The following is an 8,197-nucleotide window of genomic DNA, read 5'->3' on the forward strand; positions in this document are numbered from 1 at the left end:
AGAGAGAGAGAGAGAGAGAGAGAGAGAGAGAAATATAGACAAAGACAGAGACAGAGACAAACAGACAGACAGACAGACAGACAGACAGACAGACACACACACAGACAAACAGCCTCATAAACAGACTGACTGACAGACAAATAAAGGTGTAGTTAGAGTCACAGAAAGTGATATGGGGGTAGGGGTTGGAAGTGCGTCTATCTCGTAACGTTCCCTTTATTGTTAATCCATCGTCTCTTTTCAACGTTTCTTCCTTTTACAGCCACCCCCTCCCCCTCCCTCCGCACTCATGTTCATTGTACCATTGAAAGATGTGTTTGTACAACCAGCCTCACAGCCATCTAGAGCGTCCCGTAACAAGCGGTGCTGTCGGCAATTTGCACCATTCATGACATCCCTTTCTTCCCGTGTGATCCTTTTAAATCGCATGCAATATATATTGACACAACTAGCACTGGTAAACCAACTCTGACTCATAAACCATTGGCAAGGTTTTATTTAACACGTGGGCTTGATTTTAAACTCCAACATCAAAACTAACGGACCCATGTCTCAAAGACGCTAAAGTGGATCCTTCAGTAGAACAGACTTTACTTACATGTTGCCGCTAGAATCTTTTTTTGTCTTAATGGATTTTTATATAGCAGAAATTACATGGTGCAGGGAACAAGGTAAAGGATATGACTAATCGACAAAATAATGTTAGATACATTGATGTCGAGGCTGGGAAGGCCTGTGTGATGAGTTCTTTACTCCAGACTGAATGACATGCATAAATATTCGACCACAGAGCCGTCAGTCAGCTGTATGATTGTATCCCAGCCAAACCTTTGAAACCAGCTTTAAAGAGTCTCCCGACGGACGTCCCAGTTTTGCTTCCCATAATAATGAACTTTGCGAAGTTCTTGCAATACCCGATAATACTGGCGACTGTGGAATAACGGTTTCGTCCCCATGCCTTTGCACATAGAAGACTCGAGTTTGACTCGCGTTTGAAGAGAATTTTTGTAGAGTAACCAGGTCAGTCTCCCGTGATGTCAATTCCTCTATGATCAAGTAAACCCTGACAGACAGAGTCTCAGTCCTTGTACTAAATTATCTAAAATGTGTCGATGCGTAAAAGCACCTACATATAAAGTAATTATCTTTATAATACACCAGAGTGGAGTCAAAAATGAACAAAATTATTGATGTCATCTGCAAATAAACTTTTCTTTCAATTTTTATAATTTCAAAAACTATTATTCCTTGTCTTTTATTACTTGGACAGTACACTTGATTAATACAATACATTTTCCTTGAGGTTAGTACGTTATCTGTACTGTTTTACAAGACAATCCTTATAAATATCCCAAAGAAAATTTAAAGAAATACATCATTGATTATGTTGCATGCAGTAATTTGGAGTCCCACCTTATGACGTAACAAAACGCTGAACAACAACCACAGTACTTATGAACGTGGGACACTTAATTCAAAATATCAAGTGAACAAAATCAATATTAATTAGCAAGATATGCACGGTTCAATTCAAACAGAATTTAAAAACAATTATGGAATATTATTCTTATAATATTGACCATAGGGTGTCAGTTGTTCGTTCCAACAGGTACCAAAATACTATTGCGAAAAGTGTTTTGCAGACACGTGTTTCAAGGTTTCAAACTGTTGTTCGTATTAATGAAAACGAAGTGCAATCGACACTTCATCATCAAGATTTCAATTGCTGTTGACAGACAGAGAAAGAGAGAGAGAGGGAGAGAGAGAGCAAAGAGAAAGAGAATGGGAGAGAGATAGAGACAGAGAGACAGAGACAGAAACAGATACAAACACAGACAAAGATAGACAGACAGACGAACAGACATATTGACAGACAAACTGACAGACAGGCATAGACGGAGACAGAATAAGAGACAGGACAGAGAGAGAGAGAGAGAGAGAGAGAGAGAGAGAGAGAGAGAGAGAGAGAGAGAGAGAGAGAGAGAGAGAGAGAGAGAGAGAGAGACAACCAGAGAGAAAGAGAGAGAAATGGAAAGAGAGACAAAGAAAAAAAACAGAAACATGGAGAGAGATAGAGAGAGAGAGTGAAAGAGAGGGAGAGAAAGGGAGAGAGAGAACTATCGAGAGGGTATTCTCGGTCGTACCCAAAGTTTCTGACCAGAGACGGCAAGAGCAGATTCAGTATTTACTAGGTACATGGACTTGCACATCTTGCATATCAACAGCTTCAACAAAGAAATGTCATGAGGGTTACCGTTTCCTTTTGGGCAGTATTGCGTTTGGGCAGTTTGCGCTGGGTGAACTACAGTTTCCTTCCATCATTACTGGCTAGTGGATACCATGGAAATGGTGTAGATGTAATATACAAAGCGATCCATCAGGCCTTTTAAGAATCTTGGTCCTGTTTGTTTAGACTTGGCATTATCAACACAAAGTACTGGATATCGATACTGATTTAAATATGCGATATCAATGACAGTGTGTTATCAGTAGATCTAGCCTACAAAATGAGCAGTAAAATATCACGTGTATAAAAGGCAGGGGGGATTTCAGGGGAAACTTAAACTATGGTCATCCAAAGTACATCTGATTTTTTAATTCTTTTTAGTGTGGACTTTAGTAGATCACAAAATGTATTGATTGGTTAATTACAATATATCTGAAGCGATCTCGGGTTTATATTTTATTGTCCTTAGTATGCATGTAGGTGAACTGCCCTGAAAATTCTAAGATATTATTTGTATTGTTAACTGCCGGGGTTTGTTTTCTTTAATTTTGGATAAAATTCAATGTTGTGACAAAGGCCTCTACATAAAGCCAATAACTGCACTGTCTGCCCTATTCCAACTTCTAAGCAGGCTCCACTCCGCCCCCTTCCCACCTCACCCCCGCCCCGCTTCCTTCTCCATTTACACACAATAATACCTTCACCGCCACCGTCCAAGTACTTCTCTGATAATGCCCACCCCACCCCTCCTTCTCCGCCTTTCTTTTCCCAATCCCAGACAAGGGCAAATACGAGCGAGATGATGACGTCAAGACTATCAGGGTAACTCGAGTAGATTGGCTACGAAATCAGTCCTCTTTGTCCGCCTGGCTACAAGCTTAGCAAATTGAAAGAAGAAATCATTCTTTGATATATCCGTATATATGTATGTATGTATTATATATATATATTATATATCCCTAAGTTTATCCGGAAATGTTGGATATTTGTGATACATACATATAGTATGTATATAACATATAATACATATTTGGATAGGTGTAAGGCGCTCAGAGTGTATCGTTCACGAACATCCCCGAGGTATAAGTCTGACGCTTATGCCTTAATACCCCTGTATCTAGGTACACAATCCCCGACCGCTAAGTGCTCCGTTCCGTCTAAGATGCTATTTCTACTTCAGCAGGGTTGCTTCTATGCTTTTCAAGAATAGTTCGGTGGAGTTCATTCACGTCAACCGGTGGCCGTATTAAATTACTATCATGCTTTTTATCATCACAAAGATAGCAGTGATGAATGGTGATTAATAATAGAAATGCACTGGCGACGTGATTTGCTTTTGGCGTCGCTGTCGGTAGTTAAAGGGTCATGCAGTAAGTAATATGGTATATTCGCCTTAGGCCGTTCCCAAATTGGCTCCCACTACGTGTCTTCACAGTCATTATCACATTAGCCTAAAGATATCTACCTGGATTTTATACGCATTCCCAGTATCTATTTAAGATGCTCTTAAATCAGAATGTGATTAAAGATGAAGAAAAAAAGTAGCCATAAATGTTGTACCAAAAGATTATTGCACGGCAATATACCTGTATCAAGGGTTAAAGATTATTTACAAGGATTTCCTTTCTACTGAAAAAAGAGAAACAAGTGAGAGACATTCCGTCTAATGGACTGCGCTCCAAAAGAACCCCTTGCTGCTTTTGTGGGATGCCTTGTTGATAAGTTGACATCTAAAGTGCATTTCAGCTGTAACCACCATCATGGTGAGGTGTTATTGTTCAGGCCAGACATGGGCAGTGGGTGGTTGGCGGGTGCTCTGGTGCGGTTGGCTCCTTCTTTCGTATCAAATAACTATCGTCTTTATCTCTCCTCCTTCTTTTTTAAGTTTGTTATTCTCTTGTAACACCTCTAATCTTTGGCACTTATATGACCTTATTGTGTTGCAAATGCCGTAAAACTCTTACTAAAACTAAACTAAAGATATGGGAAAACCACGATCGGCGGACCTGATCCAGCCGGCGAGACATTTCAGTCCGGTCCCCAAGTCGACCTAATAGATAATGTGGTGGGCTGACGATTAATACAAAGCTGTCCTTCCTCAAAATTAATATCAATATTTTCCGGCACAACAAGGAAGAATAGATCTTATATTTTACCTCGTAAAATGCTTTCGAGAGACATAATAATATTATGCTGTAGTGTCAGTTTTACCCTCACCCTATACAGATTGGGTGTTTCATCCGATTACGCTTAAATTTCTTCTATTTTGGCCCTGGACATAATTGACATAATACTGGGATACGCTTAATCTGGCACGTGATTTGGACATGTTTGCCGTCCCCGTGCCTAGTGTAAACCGTATTTTTTAAGACCGCCAGTGTCTGAGTTTCGGCATATTCTTTTAGCAAGTCATTTATGTCTTCGTGGGGAAGAAATAGAGATCTGCGCCACAAAGTCACCTGAACAGATGATTAGCTTTTACCAACTGTACTGTTGTTAGAGAGATTCGTAAGTAAGGCTTAAATGCTTCTTATCCTGTCGCTATTGCTCTCAAAAGCAACTGGCATACTTCTTAATGCCCCATCCTCTTTCTGTCTGTCTGCCTCTCTGTCTCTCTGCCTGTCTGTCTCTCCCCCCCTCCTCCCCCCTCTCTCTCTCTCTCTCTTTCTCTCTCTCTCTCTCTCTATCTCTCTCTCTGCCCACTCTCTCCCTTTTCTCTCCCTGTCCCTCCGTCTTTCTCTGCCCCCCCCCCCTCTTATATGTTAGCACAGTTCCTTTATTATCAAGACAGATTTGAAAATAGAAGAACGTCATTAAGTATTCAGTGCCAAAGGATAACAATAAACTATGTCACATGTTCTATTTAGTAATAATTTGTAATATCTTACGTCATAGCCGATTCTGTGACATAGTCAATTATGAACGTGACTAGCATTCCAAATTGCCATCTCTTTCACACGTGAAGTGTACAGTCATGCGCGGTGGGAGGGCAGAGAGTAGTGGGGTGGGGAGAGGAGGGGAGGGAGACTGAGGAAGACTTTTATGGGCAAGTACCTATACAATGCTTTCAAAAATATCCAAACTCAAAGTGAACAAGTATGACTGGCGAATCTGGCAGGTCTAGCGTTGGAAGCTCCAAGCTCGTGTCGTAAGAGAGGTTTCCTGGTTCATAGTTCATAGTGCCTCAAACTGGGCTCGTACCTTTAAGAAAACTTCATAATTATTTAGTCTTAGTCCCTTTGCGCAAACGTCGAGAGAAAGAAACAACCCAATTTTATGCGTATAAAAACAAAAACCAATCTCAGCCATGCTGTGGAGATTTAAAACAAAGGCCAGTGACATATTTCATTGTTCGTTTGTCCCACGACAGAAATATATGGTTTCTTAGGTGACTGAGAATCTCTCTAAAGAAAAAGAAATCGAATGAAGCAGTATTAAAGACGTTCACGTGGGCTTCTCATTATACAACAATTTAGGTAGAAACACGTGAAGTTTCTTTGACACTTCAATCGGTATAAGGGTCTTGAACATAACATTCTCACTTCTGTCATTGAAGGCAAACGATCCAGAGGTAGACCCAGAGCAACGTACTGGCAAAGTGTCAACAGAAAAAGAAATGACGAGGAAAGACCAGGATGGCATAGTTTTCTGTTCTTTTTTAAGAGTACCTGAGAAAAGAAATAACAGACGAAATATGATCGCAGATGGCTGTCAGAAATCAGTCACTTAATGAAAATTCCACAAAACCCACCCCAAATCCATCCCAACTCCCCCTTCCCCTTCCCCCTTGTCCCAAAGCTTGGTCACGGACTATGAGGTCCGCCCTTACAAACATATTAATAGTGTTTGTGTCTACTTGAGTGCTAAACGTCGTAAAAACAGGACCAAACAAGTAGATCCAGCAACTGTGTAAATATCAGCCCCGTTCTACTATAAGGCTACAGGGACGGACCCACGTCTAGCAATAGTAATGATGGTATCATCAAAGTCACTGGGTCCCCGTAACAGACAGAGTAAACATGCTCATCACATCATACGAACGCCGCGCTACCCACACACCATAACTTCTTAACAACGAACGTGTATCCGCATCACTTGCGCTCCCCTCTGAGGACATACGACGGTACCCTAGCAACGGTTGTCCCGCGGGGACATCCACTGGCATGTAGCAGACGACCTCAGACTACCATGGGCAGGATTGCGGTCAACAGGAAATGAAATATAGGAAGTGTCTGTCTGGCCATGATATTAGTGATATATTTTGTTTTTAATATGAACACATGTATATATATATATATATATATATATATATATATATATATATACACACGTAAAGAATATATAATAGTTACATTGAGGATTAACGCAGTTCAGGGGTCAATTTATAGAGCGAATACGTCAAACAAAAACGTGAGCACATAATTGAAAGGTGTCTATGCTTTTGTACACCCTCCATAATAATATCTGCATAAACTGTTGAGACAAAATATGTCAGGCAGGCAGATGGACATGTGTATACATCATGTATGAATATCAATTAAGGGCTTATCTGTCAAAGATAGGCACTAGCTTATCGTGGTTCAATCCCTCGCTTGTGTTGACAGGAATAAAAAAACAACAACCTGGGAATATTATACTGAGCGCAGTTTGTGCTGACACGTAAAAAAAAAGCTTAAAATTTCGGAGGTTTTTCCAATCCCAGGTCGGGGGGCAGGGGGGGGGGGTAGCCTCTGTACCGTGGAGTTGCAGGCTTTTTAAGGTAAGGATCAAGCACCAAGACGTCAGGGGTGTGTGCATTAAAGTACTTGCGCAATCGGTAATCAAATGACAGCAGGCCTATTAAGTCAAAGCTCTTAAATAACCTCATCAAAAACTGATGGTTTTCTGGTCAGGAAAGCAATAAAAATATCAGTGCGATACATTAGAAGTAATTGCGTAAATTACGCGTTGGGTACATTGCTGCTGTCATTTTCCGTTCAGAAAACAAAGTTGTAATCCTATCAAATTAATCCAGTCTGTCTCTCCAAAATACTGTGAAATATCAACAAATTTCGACATACAAATCGCAGAAAATTTGAAATTAAAATAAGCTGACTACACTGATTGATAATTTTGGGAGCTTGGTTGACTCATACATGCTGATCAGGGTCAGCGAGGTTGGGGAGAGGAGTGAGATAGGGTTGGTACTAAAGTAAAACAGAGTAAAAATCAATGCATAAGCAACTCTAATTGAATATAAAGGCAGGAGAAATGCATTACGACTATTGAGAGAAAGAGGGAGAGAGAGAGAGAGAGAGAGAGAGAGAGAGAGAGAGAGAGAGAGAGAGAGAGAGAGCAGAGAGAGAGAGAGGGGGGTGGAGAAAGAGAGAAAGAGAGAGAGATGGACCGAGAGAGTGGAGGGAAAGCTTAAGAGAGAGAGAGATAGAGATAGAGAGAGAGAAAGAAAGAAAGAGAGAGAGAGTGGTATGTGCGTGTTTGTGTGTGTGTGTGTGTGTGTTTGTGTGTGTGTACATCTGAAAAAAAAGAGTAAATACCTGAGAAAGAAAGAAGAGAGAGAGAGAGAGAGAGAGAGAGAGAGAGAGAGAAAGAAAGAGAAAGAGAGAGAGAAGGAGAGAGAGATAGACAAACAGACAGAGAGACAGACAGACAGACAGACAAACAGACAGACAAACAGACAGACAGACAGACAGACAGACAGACATGGGGAGGCTGAGAGAAAGAAAGAACGATTTGATAACTCGTCCCCATATGAAGACATAGACAAAACAAAATGCAAACATATCTAGAGACAAATAGTGAGACTGGCAGACAGAGAGGTAGGCAAGCCTCTGAAACAAAAAGAGACAGATGAAGATAGAGGTATAATGATGAACATGAACGTGCTTAGAAACTGACAGACAGACACACGAACTGACAGTTACACAGATGGTACCTCAAGAGCAGATCTCTTCTCAATCCCCCTATCCCCCC

At 40.8% G+C, this 8,197-nt stretch overlaps 1 protein-coding gene across 2 annotated transcripts in view; it reads right to left on the minus strand.

Moving 5' to 3' along the window:
• Positions 1–8,197, minus strand: part of LOC101862711 — an 88,716-nt gene that overhangs the window by 35,827 nt on the left and 44,692 nt on the right. The gene's annotated exons all lie outside the window — the stretch shown is intronic.

This window comes from Aplysia californica, unplaced genomic scaffold (genome assembly GCF_000002075.1).
Source record: "Aplysia californica isolate F4 #8 unplaced genomic scaffold, AplCal3.0 scaffold00068, whole genome shotgun sequence".
Lineage (NCBI taxonomy): Eukaryota > Metazoa > Mollusca > Gastropoda > Aplysiida > Aplysiidae > Aplysia > Aplysia californica.